Source organism: Hakea prostrata, chromosome 2 (assembly GCF_041222555.1).
Source record: "Hakea prostrata isolate BN-2017 chromosome 2, UWA_Hpros_2, whole genome shotgun sequence".
NCBI classification, from domain to species: domain Eukaryota; kingdom Viridiplantae; phylum Streptophyta; class Magnoliopsida; order Proteales; family Proteaceae; genus Hakea; species Hakea prostrata.
The window spans coordinates 65803021-65821530 of NC_142601.1; the positions used below are offsets into that span (position 1 = coordinate 65803021).

Consider the following 18510-nt stretch of genomic DNA (forward strand, 5'->3'; position numbering starts at 1 on the left):
AAGGGGAAGGGAACACGGGGGCTAATTACTGTCAGCTATGGACACCATCTAAACAATCAGTTTTGTAGTCCTTCAAGCTTGCCAGTCAGTGAGGTGATCCATCTACAATCTCAACTATTGACCTCTCTCAGATTTTAATCAGGTCAGGTATTCCCTCAATTAGATAGAGTAGTTGGGTTGGAATCGGTTACATGGCAGCAAACTTACCACACTAGCTCAGCCCCCTGAAAGTAGTTGACTCCAGGCAAATCAAAATAGAATTCCTCCCATGGCGACAGTTTTCATCTTGCCCAGCGAAGACTTCATACACCTTTTATTGAGCTCATTCTCATCTGCACCACTTGAACACATCAGGAACATCACTCTGATGTGCTTCCGAGTTTCCATCCAAATTTTTTTGGAAGATTTCAGAATGTAGTAAACAAGTTGGGAATCAAAACCTTTGAAGTAAAACAATTCTTGAGCAATAATATGCATCGTCTTACCTGAAATATATATATATAGATGCATTCAACTTCTTAAGATGGTGTCCAAGTTGACTGGATCTATTTCGGGATCATGTATAATGTTTTCAAAATGCCCATTCTCCTCATATTTTAGAACCAGTGCCTTCAGCTTTTCTGTTCCCAAGCAAACCCTATTACCTGGCCAGATTCTGCGCATCAAATGGCTCAAGTTCTTAGGTTCTGTTTTGAAGCACTCGTCAGATTCGGAAGAGAATCACTGGAGTTTCAGTGTTTTCATAGCAACTGTTCGCCATTGGGCACACTGCTCATGAAACTGCTACCATTCACATTCTCTTTGCTAAAGAAACTTGTAGCACTTTCCAAATCCTTGGATGAAACCTCTTGAGGATTGGGTAGAGAGAATTTAGATGCTTCTAGAGGTTCAAGATCTTCAGACTTTCCGTTTTTGATGCATTGATCAAGGATAAATGTTATACTAACCAGGATTTAAGCATATAAAACATGGTTCTAGTGGGGGTCAGAGTTAACCAGCTTTCTAGGTGAACCTAATTGGTGTATTTAGGTGGCTTGAATTGCTTCAAGGTGTGCCAATTATTAGGAAGGGATCAGTGTTTCCTTCCAGACTAGACACACAAAGGTGTGTCTAAACATGCCAGCTCTCAAAACAGGGCACAAGTTGATTGAAGGGACATTTGAGGCTGAAAAGTTCCCCATGCTTTGTTCCCAGAAGGATTAAGAATGTTTTGATGCTTGAGATCTTCAATGTACCCTGGGAGCATTTTATGAGAGTTCAATGGCAAACAAGGTCTTTGGCAGCCTCCAAGTGCAGTTTGAATACTTCCTGAAACATTATTAGATGTCAACTGCTTTAGCATTTGGTGCTCTCCAAGCTCCACTAGGATGGACCCCACCAAATAATTGTGTAATAGGTTGAGATCAACTGACAGGCATTTCATGTCTGCTATTACAGTTCCAGGAATAGATCCTATGAGGTGATTTTACAACAGATCCATGAGGTCAGATGATCAAGCTGGTCCGTGCCTTTTGGGTAGACCCATTAAGCATGTTCCTATGAAGATTTGAGACTGAGAGAAACTTTAATAGGTTGAGATAAACTAACATGCTTTTCATGTTTGCTATTTCAGTACCAGGAATAGATCCTGTGAGGTGATTGTTGGACAGATCCATGAGAGTCAGATGATCAAGCTGATTTGTGCCTCTTGTGATAGGCACATTAAGCATGTTTCCATGGAGGTTTAGGACTGAAAGAAACTGAAAGTTAGAGAAAGCATCTGGATCAGGATCTGTAAACCTGTCAAGATGCAAATTACGTGGGTTAGTCGTTTGCTCAGGAATTACATATAGATCATTTTCAGCCAGCGCAAGTCCCTGAAGGAGCAGAAGCTTTCACATTGTAGGAGGAATGCTACCTGAGAATGTCTGTATACTAAGTTGTAAGGTGACCAGTAAGCCTGGGTTGCTGATTCTTTAATTGGATGGGGGCCCTGAGGAGGTTACCATATAGGCACAATTTCCTGCATGCACGCCCCTAATTATAGATATGATAAGGTTATTCATTTTCATTGATGACAAAAGGATCTCGTTGTCAACTTATTAGAGTAGAGTAAGAACATGGAGCAGAGACAAAGATCCAAGCTTGGAAAGTATTCTTCCAGTAAATTTATTATGCAAAAGGCCTAAAATAATAAATGATTTGCAAAAGGGTTAGAAACAACCTTAATTCTGTATTGGCTAGTTTTCCAAGCTAAGAAGGTCTTAGAAGAGTTGGAGGAATCCTGACTTGTGTTTGAACTTTGAAGGACACAACATGAGCTCTGTTTATATTCAAAACTTACCAAATACAGAACAAACTAAATCTTCCTAGTGGGAAACTTACAAGAATAAGATCCTAGCAAATCTACCCTAAACAAGGAAACCCCAAATATTGAAAGTAAACATTCTGTATTACAACACTCTCCCTCAAGTTGAGGCATAGATATTATCATGCTTAATTTACCAATGATACTATTGAACACCTTGGTGCATAAGCTCTTTATAAGCACATTAGCCCACTGCTTGTTTGAAGTAACAAAAGTGATACAAATTAATCTAATCTCAATTTTCTCTTTGATGAAATGTTTGTCAATCTCTACATGCTTGGTCTTGTCATGCTGCATTAGGTTATGAGCTATACTAATTGCTAACTTATTATCCAAGTACAACTCAATAGAAACCTTTGACTTTGACCCAATTTTCTGAAGCAGCCCTTTGAGCCATAGTACCTCGCAAATGCCCTAAACTCATCCTCGACACTAGACCTTGCAACCACAACCTATTTCTTGCTTCTCCTAGTCATCAGGTTACCTCCCACATACACATAATATCCAGAGGTAGACCTCCTATCATTTGGACATCTTGCCTAGTCTGGATATGTATATGCTTCAATCTTCAAGTGTCAATGAGCTGAAATCAAAATCCCTTTTCTTAGAGTGGCCTTTAAGTACCTCATGATACGATATACTGCATCCAAAAGTGAGGTGTAGGGATCATGCATATACTGGCTAATAAGACTAACTGCAAATGTGATGTCTGACCTAGTATAAGATAGATAGATCAACTTTCCCACCAATTTTTGATACCTTTGTCTTGTCAACCGATTCTCCTTTTGTGTTTAGGTGTAGATTAGGCTTAACAAGAGTTTTAGTGGGCTTACATCCTAGCATCCCAGTTTCTTCGAGAAGATCAAGTCTATGCTTAATTTGAGAGAGAGAAACACCACTGGCGTAATATGCCATTTCTAGTCCTAGGAAATATTTGAGCTTTCCAATATCCTCAAATTTGGCCCCCAAAAAGTCTTTATGCTAAAATCTTATTCTCGCTGCTAATTGTGATCACAATATCATCCACATATATACTAGAAGTACAATAGTGTGGGAACCATCTCTTTTAGTGAATAAAGTGTGGTCTGCATTGCTGTGCTTATAGCCATTAGATATCATGGCCTTATGAAACCTTCCAAACCATGCTTCCGAGCCCATATAATGCCCTTTTCAACTTAAATACTTTCCCATGAGTCTTGCAGTAGAATACTCAGGTTGCATATCCATGTACACCTCCTTTTGAAGTTCTCCATGGAGAAAACCATTCTTCAAATCTAATTATCGTAGACTCTTTTGACTTGGGAAAAAAATGTTGTAGACTCCACCCTTTATTCACTGCACCCAAAAGAGTAGTCTGAACTATGTTCATATTGGCAATAGGGGCAAATGTTTCTTGGTACTCAGGGCCATAAGTCTGAGTGAAGCCTTTAGCCACCAATCTTGCCTTATATCTTTCAACAGTCCCATTTGCCTTGTGTTTGATCACGAACACCCATTCACACTTGACAATTTGCTTTCCTGCTAACAAATTCACCAATTCCCGCATTCTTTTTTTTTTTTTTTTTTTTTTTTTTTTTTTTTCTTTCTTTCTTAGAGTTTGCGTTTCCTCATCCATAGCTTGCTTACTTTTAGTGAGATAATGCTTATTGTCAAGTGTTAAGAATAGAAGTAGAGGACAAAATGAAACTTTGACACTTTGGGTAGGGATTGATAAGAAACATAATTGGAAATAGGATGCTTGGTGAAAATTCATGGCTGCTTTCTCAATGCAATTGGTAAGTCCAAAGTAGGATTAGAAGAAGGGTCTGAGATAGACTCACTTGCAGGAATGAATTCTTCTAGACTAGGAACTGAAGTTTTAATCTGGCTTGGTTCACAAGGGGTTACTTGTGCTTCCATTGATATGATTTTAAAGGTCTAGGCTCCTCCCCTGCACATCATCCACCAGTTGTGTCTCCCGGTCACTCCATTTTCCAAAGGAGGATCATATGCAAAAAGGGTATAGTGTTATCATCCTAGTTCTCATTGTTTCTTTATCTCTATGGATGTTGTGTTCCAAGAACAAGTCCCTTTCTTTTCCCCTATACATCTTTAGGGGGAGAGTCATAGTGAAGACGTTCTCGTTTAATTCCTCCTTTTGCCCCTGCACATCATCCACCACTTGTGTCTTCCAGTCACTCCATTCTCCAAAGGAGGATCATATGTAGGAATTACAGGAGAAATATCAAAAGGAGGAATTAAACGAGAATGTCTTCACTATGACTCTCCCCCTAAAGAGGTATAGGGGAAAAGAAATGGAATTGTTCTTAGAACACAACATCCATAGAGATAAAGAAACAATGAGAACTAGGATGATAGCACTTATACCCCTTCTGTGGAGGAGGATAACCCAAAAAATGCTTTGTAACCCATGAGGATCCAACTTACCATGAATATCGTAGTTTCAGATAAAGGCAACACAACAAAAAACCTTAGGGGGTACTGTAAAAGCAATTGTCCCTAAAAGAACCTCAAGGGGGCAGTGTCGGTTGTCCCCAAAAGAACCTCAAGGGGGCAACGTTGGTCTAAGACTCAAGAAGGCATTTGGTTAATCGAATAAGTTACAGTAAGATCCGCATCACCCCAAATATTGAGGAGATACATGCATGGTGGACATTAGGGAATGTGCTATCTCAAGTGGATGTTTATTCTTGCGTTCGACAACCCCATTTTGAGGTGGAGTGTCGCTGCAATTGGTTTGTGTGTAATGTTATGGTTAGCTAATAAAAAGAGAATGCTCCTCCTAAGTACTCATTCCCGTTATCTATACAAAGGATTTTGACTGTGACCCCAAAATGGGTCCTAAACATTTTATGAAAATTTTTGAAACACCAGAAAACATCAATCTTTTAATGAAGTAGATCCATATGGTCCTAGTGCAACAATCTATAAACGTGACAAACCACTTATGGCCAGACAAAGAAACAGTGTGAGAAGGACCTCATACATCGGAGTGAATAATTGTAAAAGGAATTTTACTACCATGGTCTGAAATAAGGTTAACATGCCTAGTCTATTTGGCTAAAATACAGGATTCATAATAAAAATCATTCAGATTACATCTTTTAATTAGTTCAGGAAATAATTTGGACAAAACAGGTAAAGGGATGTGGCAAAGATGATGATGCCACTACAATAAAGTAAAAAACACAAGAAAGGCACACCTCTAGATTCTTGAGCTGAGAGACAAAGTCCCTCATCCTTATGATGTGTTGATGCACACCTCTTGCACTAGTGATCCTCAGGGATATTAACTACATAATTAGGGTCATGGCATGTGCTTTTTTACAAGACTTAAATTGCTCATCAATAGCTTTTAGTAATTCTTTAGCTATGTCTCTCATTAGAATTATGAATACTTTCAGAAATTTTTTGTCTTTATGTACATAACGTTGAGGTGGCTAGATCCCTCGTAGTGATCATAAAGATCCTTTCTTTCTTAGTGCTAGTATAGTTACCGTAGGTGGTTCTTATATTCATAACGCTAAGGCGACTAGACTGCTCCTAGTGATCATAAAGATCTTTTCTTCCTTTGTGCTAGTATTAGTTATTGTAGGTGGTGGTTCTTTCTAAATGACATAGTCAATGTACATCCACCCTAATTGAAGGAAAATCAACTCCTTCCATACCTTATAGTTAGCACCCTTCAATTCAAGAACATTACATTTGATATTAGACATATTCGTAGGTAATGGTACTGTGTAAATAAATTGTATATGCTTATGTCAATAATTGTTGGATTCTATTAAGAGTTTAATTAGAGTTTGTATTCATGTAAAATTCTATTCCTTATAATAATGTACTTTCTACTTAATTATAAATAGAGGGCTTAGGATCATTGATCAATAAGCCATTCTACCAACATTGTCTTTCACAACATGGCATCAGAGCCTAAGTTCGATCAGGGAAGAAAGAAAAAAAGAGAAGAAAAGCAAAAATCTCTCTCTCGTTGTTGAAGACCTCCCTCCTAATTTTTTCCAAATCCATTGCAGTTCTTTAAACCTATTGCAAACCCATTGCTGTTCTTCAAACCCATCGCCTTCTTTTTCTGGCAGTTCCACCTTTTTTTATTGGCAGTTCTTTAGTTCCGCTGCACTACAGTGAGTTCGATTAGAAAAGACCAAGAACAGAACAAAAAGGAAAGAAGAAGAGAAGAAGAACTCCGCAAACCCATACTCCATCTCCATCGCAAACTCCATCGTAGTTCTGAAACCAGACTCCATCTCCATCTCCATCGCAGTTCTGGTTTCATAACGATAGCTTTATAGTTTCTTACATCTTCTTCTATCTTCTTCTTCTGAATTTCGATCGATCTCTACACCTCTACCACCTCGCACCGCCATCGAACCCGGTAACCCCTCCTTCTAAATCCCTCCCTTCTTAAGCCGTGGCCTTAGCTAAAAACCCATTAAGCCCACCTGAGCCAAACCAAACCACATTTTTGAACCATAATTTGTTCCCCAATTCTCTGGTTCAAAATCCTATTTTGTTATATATATATATAATAATATAATAATATATAATATATATATAGATATAATAGGATCGGCGGGCGCATCCCGCTCCGTATTATGAGGAACATTTTCTCTTAAAATCAAACTTTGAAGTTATGGTTAAATTTCTATGGAATGCATCCCCTAGCCCAAAAGGAAAGTCTATTAGCTGAACTTCGTAGAGCGAGCTTGGCTATAAGTCTCAGTTCTGATAATTAGATGGAGCCACTGTAGGCTTTGTGTTTTGCGCCAAACGAAATTTACCATACAATACCAGTAATGACCACGAGAAAACTACTCCTTTGATATCTTTGCATTCATATAGTATAACTTTGCATTAGGCCAAGATATGTAAGTCTTTACTACGAAGGTAGTCTTGAGTAGGATATACAACTTTATTGATCACTCGCTGTATCCAGTTTCAATATTCACTGTTCACTATTCACAAGTACTATTCACTTGCCACTAGTAAGTTTACTTTTCTAAATTCTAGTTAATTTTCTTTACTGTCTTTATAAACTTTATATAATGAAGGAAGTAATAGATAAATTTACTGTTTATATTCATCTTTTGCATAATTGTAATAATTTTTCACAAATAAAAGAAGTATTTTGCAGTTTACTTGAATATTACAAAACAATTGTGAATATTATAGAACTTCCACAACCATATGTTGAACAAGAATTAACTCTTCCAATAGAAATCCGCGAACTTATCTTTGATAAGTTAGCATCTTCTTTAAACCAACCAATACAATAGTACAAAAAGAACAATTAAGAAATAAGTTTAAAAATCAAAGACAAATATATGTGATATACTTAGCAGTAAATCATTTTGACAAAAAAGAAACAGAATTACCTTGGTATAATCTTATAAATGGAATAAAATATAAAAGTCCCACATCAATGGGATTTGATCCTTATACATATGAATTACTCATGTCTGAAACTCTAGAAATAAAAAAACATGAAATTAAAATAGAAATTTTACATCAAAGAAATATTGGTGATGAACTTGTTTATATAAGAACAAAAATCCATAATATTATGAATAAAGATCAAGTAGTAATAGGTAAAAAAGATAGAAAACATATGAATAAAATTGAAAGAAATAATCATAGATTATTTGAACAAATTAAGAATTTAATAAAAATTTATGGAAATATTAAACAGTATATGGAGCTTAAACAAAATGAATTAAATACAGCAATTTATAATGAAGATAGTGATAATTACGAATTAGAATAATTATGCAAAAACTAGTAGAAACATACACAGTATATATAGCTGCTTTACAAAATAGTCAAACAAATAATGGAAAGAAAATAGCTTTTTGTAGCTTATTAGAATATTTTAAACATGCAGTAAATATTATTGAACTCCCTGAAGAAACTATTATTCAAGAAATAACTTTACCCAGTGAAATAAGAGAACTTATATTTGATAAATTAGCGTCATCCATAGAATCCACAAATTCAAAATTATTATCACAATTTACACAATTAAAAGAAGACACAATATCAAAAAGACAAAAATATTGTATACATAGGTTTTCGAGTTATTTCGATAAACCTGACGAAGAACTCCCTTGGTATAAAAATATAGAAAATATGAAAATGAAATTAGCTATATCTTACGGATATGAACCATTTGATAGAAGTTTAACTTTAATTGAAACAATAAATATAAAAACTCAAGAAATGAAAATAGAAATCCAAAAACAAAAAAATACAAGTGATGAGATAGTAATATTGAAACAAAAAATCAGAAATAATTATGATAGTATACATAGATTAACTGTTCCAAGATATTTAGGCCCACAAGGCCATACCCTAGAAGAAAGAGAACTTCTAAAAGAATTTAGACAACAAAATAATGAATTATTTGAAAAAATTGGAACATTATTAAAACAATTTGAACAAATAATTAAAGTAAATGAAGAAAATGACAGCTTATTTGAAGATTATCATAATTCGGAAGAATATTACTAAATGGACCAAGAAAATAAAAATTATAAAAATGAACTAATAATACTTAGACAAAATCAAGATTATATAAAAAGTGAATTAGAACAAATTATGTCTGTAACAAACCAATTAAAATTAGGGTAATTTTCATCTAGACCCCCTGAGATTTGGTCCACGTCATTTTTAGTCCAGTTTAAGTTTTTTTTTGCATATGGCTCCCCTGTGGTTTAATGAAATGATTAAACAAGGACAAGTTTAACAGAAACTGTTAATTTAATAATTTTTGTGACGAAAATGCCCTTTTTCCAATTTATTTGTTTTATTATTATTTTTTTAATAAGTTTCTTTCTTTTATTCAAAGAAAAAATACGAGTCTCTCCGTCTTCTCCATCGTCGGCCAAGAACTCAGCCAATTTAAACTCCTGCATGCGGTGGTTATCTATCTACCAGGCCATCAATCAAAACCGGAGATCGAAAACAAATTTCATCGATCGAAGAATGGATGGATAGATAGATACAACCACTACAAACCTCAAAGAATCGTCGTAGTTGTTGGGGCCTGAGGATAAGGAATGAGGCACGGAATCAGATTTGGTGAAAGAGCTAGCTAGAGAACTTTACCAACACAATAAATGAAACCCACCCCCACCTGATGAACGAGGGATGAACTCGATTGCAGATGAGGCGGTTACGGGTGGCGGTATCCTGTATGGTAGCCGTGTGGAAACATCTGAATTAAAAATTATTCCTCAACTCTTATTGTAAATACTCCCTTCTCTCCCTCCGTCATCTTCAGCCAGGGATCCCACAAAGATCTTTGCGCCTGAAATTCATAATCTCTCACCTACCTCACCTTCACATTTCATCAGACAAGCAATATGCATCTTTCTGCACTTCAATTCTCTCTCAAATTTTATAGATTCCTCAGGATTCTTTCCTTCCATCCTAATTCAGTATCTCAGTAAGATCTTGAGCCAACGACTAGGTACGGCCGTACGGGAAGGGAAGAAGGGTAGTAGAAGATGGCGTTGAGGATTCCTCTTCCAATTGGTCTGAGATCCAGCATCAGAAGCGATAGTAGCAGTTGCAGTAGAGGAGTAGCTGTGATTAAATCCAGCTTAAACCAGCAACAGAGAAGCACGTTGGCTTTCCTTTGCCTGTGATCCGAGGAATGCAAACACGAGGGGCTTTTCTTCTGCTTTGTCTTCGAAGCTTTCGAACTCAGCTGCAACAAGGGCTAAGCAGCAGTTGAGTTCTTGGCGGCGATGGAGAAGACGGAGAGACTTGCATTTTTTTCTTTCAATAAAAGAAAGGAACTTATTAAAAAAAAAAAAAAAAAAAAAACTAAAACAAATAAATTGAAAAAAGGGCATTTTCGTCACAAAAATTATTAAATCAACAGTTTTGGTTAAACTTGTCCTTATTTAAACATTTCATGAAACCACAAGGGAGCCATATGCAAAAGAAAACTTAAACTGGACTAAAAATGACTTGGACCAAACCTCAAGGGGTCTGGATGAAAATTACCCTTAAAATGACAACAATTACCAACAAGTGAAGATATACATAAACTAATCTTTTTCTTTGAACAAGAGCAAAATAGACATATAAAGTATAAAGAAATATATAATTTATTAAACGAAAGATGTGATAAAGTAAATATTAGATGTGATCAAATAATGGAAAAATTAGAATATTTAGAAAAGATAATTAAACAAATAGGATATTAGGCTATGGAAGACAACCTTATATATCAACAAATTTTACAACAAGCCAAAGAATATCACCCAGAAACAGAAGGCTTATCAAAATATGATCCAGGACAACCCATTGATAAAATTCTCCTTAAACAAAATAATGTAATTATCCTATTATATTTAAAACTTCTAAATAACATAGAACAATTACACAAAGATTTACTTTTATTACAGGATTTAATACCAAAGAAAACTACAGTAAATGATATATTATCTCAAATGGAAAATCTAAATATTAACAAGACAATAGGAATAGATAGACTCAACAACCAAAACCCTTAGCTAAATTTTACGTGCAAAAATCATGAGTAAGATGATAAGAAAATTTTCTAATAGACAGCTAGTAGGACAGTCCTCCAAAACTTCGGAAAGCCCACAAGAAAATAAAATAACAGAAATTGTAGATATAAATGAAAATATAGAAATATTTAGGAATAATGCTTTAAATCTATTAAACCCTAAAACCTTATATAATACAGCAAACTTCCCAAGAGATACCGTATTTATAAGACATAAAAACGAAGAAATTGTAAGTTGTTTAGAAGGACAAACCATCCGATTACCAATGGTGGACAAAGAATTAAAAATATTATTAAAACCAAAGCATATTAAATTAATACACACTGGAATATTTGTAGTTGGAATAAAATCCCTTACTCGAAAACATTTAGGCACTAAAGCCCTGGTAACAATATATGATTCTAGATGGAAAAACACAAATTCAATAATACAATTAATGGAAATAGATATGAACAATAATGTAGGGTTAGTATTCTTCACCCCTGATATGTTAATAGATAAAGAAGCCTTTATAAATAATATACAGATAGGAATACAAACTAAAGGATATGAAGGATTTATAGGAAACAATCTTATAATTTGTACAAGATTTTTAGGAGCCGGAATACAAAATTCAACCACTAATTATAAAATAAATATAAAAGATATAGTAGAAAGTATGGCTAGTAAAGGAGTAAAAGCCATAACACCCCCTAAAATAGACTCTTTTGAATATGCAGGATTACCATGGAACATTTCTCAAATAGTGCAAAACGATACACAAACGACAATAACTCCATCTGATCACTCAATGTATCAAACAGCTAAAGGAGAGACATTAATAAAATTCACAAATTATACAACCCTAACCCAACCTAAGACAGACACTAATACTGAATCAATTAGTGACTAAACAAAACAAAATGGATATCAAAAATACCTTAAAAGAAATGCACCAATCAATAGATAAATTAACAAATAATATAGCTATAATTACCAAATTAGTAGAAGAACAATGTAAAAAAGATAAAATAGAACAAGAAAACAAATTAAAGGCTATAGAAAAACAGAAAGAACTTGTTATAACACCCGATACAAATACTACCTATGAATCTGACATAGAATTCGAATCAGAAATATCAAATATTATTAATACGGAATATGTTATAGATCCAGAACGTGAGTATATACAAGAAATTATCGATAATATAAATAATGAATATATGGAACCACAAGAATCTAGAGCCAGTGCTTCAAATCCATCTCAAAATACTCACATCCGAGATACAACAATGAATACTGAAGATGGATCATCAGGAATGAATATACCTAGACCATCTGCACAACATAAAATTATATTTTGGTTTCCGGGAAATACCAACAATTTTAATCATAATACACAATGGAAATCTAGAGGACAAAGATACCCTACAGATGAACCGATAATACTCCAGAATCATGAACAAGGAGCTATATTAAATATAACACATCATGATCCACAAAAATGGAATATTGTTATATCTATTTGGAAACAACGAGTTACTAACGATATTTATAAAAATTTTAATGTAGAAAATTTAACAACAGAAGAATTATTTGCTAGATTAGAAACATATTTAGGTGACTCAGTTAAAGTGATATGGGAAAAATTTAAACAAGAATATCAACCCACATATCAATATTTAATAAATTTAGGAAATAATCCATTCAATTTCTTAAATTATGTAGGACAATTAGTAACTTGGAAAAGACCCAAATTTAGGAAACACTACAGAACAGGCCGATGCCCTAAAAACATTAGAACAAATGTCTTTAACAGATTATCAATATATTAAACAATTTTGTAATGATTACATGTATTATGGAATAAAATATGGATTATATTTTAATAAAGAAATAAGTGACAAACTATTTTTAAAATTATTCGGAATATTAGGATAACAAATACTCGAAGCTTGGAATAATTTTTTAAAAGACAAGGCTGAGCTTATAACTAAAGCAGATATGCACGGCCTCGGTATAAAAGTACAATTTATAATAGAAACACTCAAAGCTAAATGTGCAGACCAATTAGCACAAAAACAATTAAAGGGTGATAATAGCTATTGCGATATAATGTATGTTCCACAACAATACAATAGAAATATACCCTTCCATAGAAAACAAACTAAACAAAATAGAAATTACCAGAATCCGAAATACAACACAAATTCCACTAAAGGCCAAAATAGCTATACTAGTAAACCTCGAAAAACAAATTCAAATTACTCTATCCGAAAATCTACAACTAGAAAACCATTTTTATCTCAAGATAAACATTTTAGAAGATATGACCCTAGAAGGACATATAAACAACAATTAAAATGTTATACCTGCGGCAATACAGGACATTTTAGTAATAATTGCCCAAATTTACAAAATACATATACTCAGAATGCTTATTTAGTACAAAATACAAATCAAGCGTTATTAGAAATTGACAAAGATGTTTCAGATACAGAAAGCATTTATAGTATAATTACTATACATGATAGGGAAGACATAGAACAAGAAGATTTTTAACAAAAACCAATAGAAGAATTATTCCACAACATCAATTTAAACCATATTTATTAAATGACAAGTTGTTCTCATAATTGGATAAACAACAAAGGCAACCTACAAATAGGATGTCTCTACTGTGGCTTTTGGCCATCTTTACAAAACATGTATCAATGTAACAAATGTTATAAAGAGGCATGTAAATCTTGCCTTACTGGCAAAACCTCTCCATTTTTACGAACACCCGAATATTCAAATATAACTCTTCTCTCACCTACCTCAACCCAAAACACACCTGTTATACAAACTATAACTGCACCTTCTGATCTTAGATTAACACAAATTGAATCCAATTCTCGCCAACATAATGCACAACTTCAAGCTCGCGTTTCAGCCCTCGAATTTGATATAGTCACTATTAAATCTAATATTCAAACTATGCATACAACCTTACATACCTTAACATCACAGGTCCAATATATTACTGAATTATTACAATTAAAACAACAGTCTCAATCACCGCCTAACGAGCTATATAACACTGAATATTCCACAAACTCTGACCCCATTCCATTTCCTACTTTCCAATGTTCACCTCAACCAACTTTAAATACTCTTTTGGTCAAAGTCAAACTAACAATTCTTTCCACTAACAAAGAGATATTTCTTATCGCCCATGTTGACACAGGATGTACAAAAAACCTCATTTCTTCCCATTTTATCTCTGAACATGATACTCAGCCCATATCTAACCCACAAACCACGATCAGTTATGGTATTGATAATATTCCACATATATATACTCATCAACTCAAACCTTCCACAATTGCTTTTCGTAACCATTGTAAACAGTACTCTCTTTCCTACCCCCTTGACACCGTTTATATCAAAACCGACATGCCCCCTTCTATCGATATGCTTTTAGGCTTAAATTTCCTTTTAAATCACAATGCGGGTTTTCTAATCACCAAAGAGGCTCTTCTTCTCTTTGATGGTTCTACCCTTACACCCACGGTTTCTACCAATGAATATTGCGCGTCACGCCGTCGCATCACCCAATCAGAGTCGGCAACTTCGCGTGGTGGTATCATTAAGCTGATTTCCAAAACTCAAAAAACAAAACCCATTCACATTTCTTCAAATACATGCGCCTGTACACGAAATCAATGTGGATTACCTCCACTTCAATTACAATATAATGAACATATTGCAGAAACTTCTGAAAAAGGAACAATGAATGACTTCTGCATAATAGAACCTGAACATTTTGAACATCTAATTACAGGAAAATCTTTATACTATAGTCTTGACTCAAACAATGAAATCCAACAGATAATTAGAAATTTAGAAAAACTAGAAATCATAGCAAATGATAATCCACTTAAACATTGGAATGTTACAAAACCAATTTGTAAATTAGAAATAATTAATCCTGAAATGCGAATAGATACGGGACAAGCGAAATATACACCTAAAGATAATGAAGAATTTCTATTACACATGAAAGAATTATTAGAATATAAATTGATACAAAAATCAAATTCTAGACATTCTAGTGCAGCCTTCATTGTAAATAATCATGCTGAACAAATTAGAGGAAAAACTAGAATGGTAATAAATTATAAAAGATTAAATGATAATACACATGAAGATTCTTACAAAATACCTGAAAGAGATTATTTGCTAAGTTATATACAAGATTGTACAATATTTAGCAAATTTGATTGTAAATCAGGTTTCCACCAAATAAAAATGCATAAAGACTCGATAGAATGGACAACCTTTTCTACAACCTTAGGACATTTCGAGTGGTTAGTAATGCCCTTTGGATTAAAAAACGCTCCATCTGTCTTTCAAAGACGAATGGATAATATATTTTTAAAACACAAGAAATTTGCTATAGTCTATATAGATGATATTTTAGTCTATAGTAAAACACCTCAAGAACATATAAGTCATTTGAAAATAATATTTGCCGAATTTATGAATAATGGTATAATTATTTCTAAAAAGAAAATGGAAATTGGTAAACAATACATTAAATTCTTAGGAATGGAATTAGGCAATGGTACTATTAAATTACAATCCCATATTGCCACAAAAATACAAGACTTTCCTGATAAATTAACATCAATAACACAAATTCGATCATTTTTAGGCTTAGCTAATCAAGCTAGACTTATTATACAAAACTTAGGAAAATATTTAGGATCTTTACACCATAAAACTTCATCGAATGGAGAACATAGATGGAATAATCAAGATATTCTTCTTGTACAAAAAATTAAAAATCTTTTCTTAAAATTCCCTCATTAAGATTACCTACGAGATAAGGATTATCGAATAATAGAAATTGACGGTTGTGAAGAGGGTGGGAGCCATTTTAAAAATTAAACCATCGAACAACACCCTAAATCACTGAAGAAATCGTAGGTATAACTCGGGAAAGTTTAGTATAAAAACATTGACCTCGTGAATACGAATTAGGCCTTATTAAAGGACTTGATTGTATGGAAATATTCCTAACAAATCGACCATTTCACAACTGATTGTGAAGCCATAGTCAAGGCGTATAATAATTTAAATGAAAGGAAAATACAACATGGAGATGGGTTCTTTTAAGAAACCATTTTTATAATAGAGGATATAAAATTACAATAGAATATATAAAAGGTGTAGATAATAAAACTGCTGATTTACTATCCAGGATACACCAAATTTTACAGGACCTTGGTTAACCTCCTCTATTTTATGATTACATAGGAAGATGATATGCTCCGAGATCTCATACAAAGGAGTAATACAACTCCAGAACAAAGCTCTTCAGCTTCTCCTCTGATAACCCCCTCACAATTAGTGAATAATACATTCTCACCACAAACACGGCGTTTACTGCACAAGATAATGGGAACAGTCGGTAATTCAAATACCAGTGCAGCTCGCACATTCCCTTCTTTCTCACCACATAGAATTCCCTCTCCCCCAGAAACTATAAACTTTGGAAAACATATTCTGTTCAAAAACTCTCACATGAAGTTTGAAAATAGCAATGGATATATGATCAGTGATGAAGAGCAAATATGTTTGGACAACATATGGTACAATGCAAACAAGTGCATCACTCAACATAAAGCTATCTCAGGATTAGCAAATGCCATACATCTTCTTGCTTTCCTATACGGACAACTGCGAACAAAGAAAGGCAAGGCGAAGTTCTACGTCGTCTACCAAGGACACAATACTGGCATTTTTCTTGATTGGGAAGATGTTGTAGAAGCTACAAAGGGTTATCCCACTCATTTCTTCAAGGGATATGAGACCCTCGAACAAGCACAGATCTATGCCAAGTCAATGATTGGCCCAACATATTACGTAGATCCAAAACTACGTAATGCTCCTCCTCAACAACCCTCTTTCTCCAACATGGCTCAGAGAAACACAACTTGTATACAATGCGAGCCAATCAAGAACAAAAACAAGGAACTCTTGGATCAGGTAGCCAATTGTTCTATGAGGATAAGCAAGTTACAAATAGAAAATGCTACAAAAGAAAGACTAATTCAGCGTTTAGAAGCTTCGAACAAAAGCCTCTTAGCTGATTTACAACTTTACAAAGCACAAGATACTCCATCAGCAAACGATGCTCAACGAGTTGAACAAATATCACCAGGCTCTAGCTCACAATCACCAATGGAGGCCTTCAGAACAGAAATACTTGGAGAAATAGAAGCTCTCCTCCAACAAAAATTCACACAATACAGCGGAAGCTATCGTGGGCCCATAAACCCACAGGACGAACAAGAAAAAACATTGACCCCACAAGAAGACACTGAATATGAAATCGTACGACGAAGACACAACAAAGGAAAGTCTCCGTCAGCATCACAAAATCTACTAGAAATGTAGATTGAACAAAGGGGTGATTCCCTAACCATCCGTCTCACACCCAAACGACGTTAAACTTAGGGATGGTTTTTGTGGACTTTAACAAAACCACAAGGATTTTGGCCCAATCCATAAAGGACCACATGGTTCATAGGACAACCATGTAAAACTACTTAATTGTCCTTAACCCTCGATCCGGGCTACAACAGGATCCATGCTAGTACCAAGCATGAAAAACATTGGGTAAACTAGGCCAGGCTAGTATAAAACCGGCTAACCCTGAACACGGGTTACAAAACGTAGTGTTTATCACACTTGAGCATGCTAAGTATAAAAGTATGCCAGGCAAGAACCCTGTCTGTAAATTATGGGTTACCCACCTGAACCAAACCAATGTGGAAAACAGTAGTTTTATACTACATGGAATGCCACGGGGTGGTTCTTGAAGAAATACCAAATCTACGGTCCCCAGCAGAGTACACAGCTGCATGCGTAGAGGGTGTTGCATGGAATCATTCCTTTAATCATTAAAGTGACACCTCAGTGGACAAAGTTGTAAATACCAAAAAGGGCTAAGGGTATTCTAGTACCCTGAAAAATGTACCTTAGTCCTTTTACTTCCATCTTTTTAATAACTTGACAAGTGTAATAGTACATTGTAACTTAGCTTGAAATGGTGACATGTGTACTTAGGAATAGTACTCTCCCTTTGCCTATAAATAGAAGTATCTAGTGTGAGATGAGAGAGAGGAAGGATAGCAATAGATGAGTGTGAAGGTGTGAAGTTTCTCTCTCTTCTTGGCTCTCCAAGTGTAATGGTGCTCACTTTTATAACAAGCTCTTACTTTGTAACATGCTCTTGAAGAAATAAAGACAAGCTTTCATAATGGTATGTTATGATCTTTTCTCTACTTAGTATTTAGTTAACACTTCGGGGATCCCGAAAGGGAACCCTAAGTGGTTAAGATGTAGCTTATCTTTTGCCTTTGTTTGTATATTTTTTCTATTAATTTCTTAGAGGAAGGATTTGAGGATGAAAGCCTACAGTCGTGCTTCTATCATCTCTCCTAGGCCCCTCTAAATTTTGACATCATGCATCATCTGCACTTTATATGTATATTCACTTCTTTCATTTCTTTCTTTAATTTCTTCGAGGAAGGATTTGGGATGAATAGCCTACAGTCGTGCTTCCTTCATCTCCTA

General features: G+C 34.6%; 1 protein-coding gene across 2 annotated transcripts in view; it reads left to right on the top strand.

The window, feature by feature from the left end:
• Positions 1 to 18510, top strand: part of LOC149025745 (uncharacterized) — a 39460-nt gene that overhangs the window by 1119 nt on the left and 19831 nt on the right. The gene's annotated exons all lie outside the window — the stretch shown is intronic.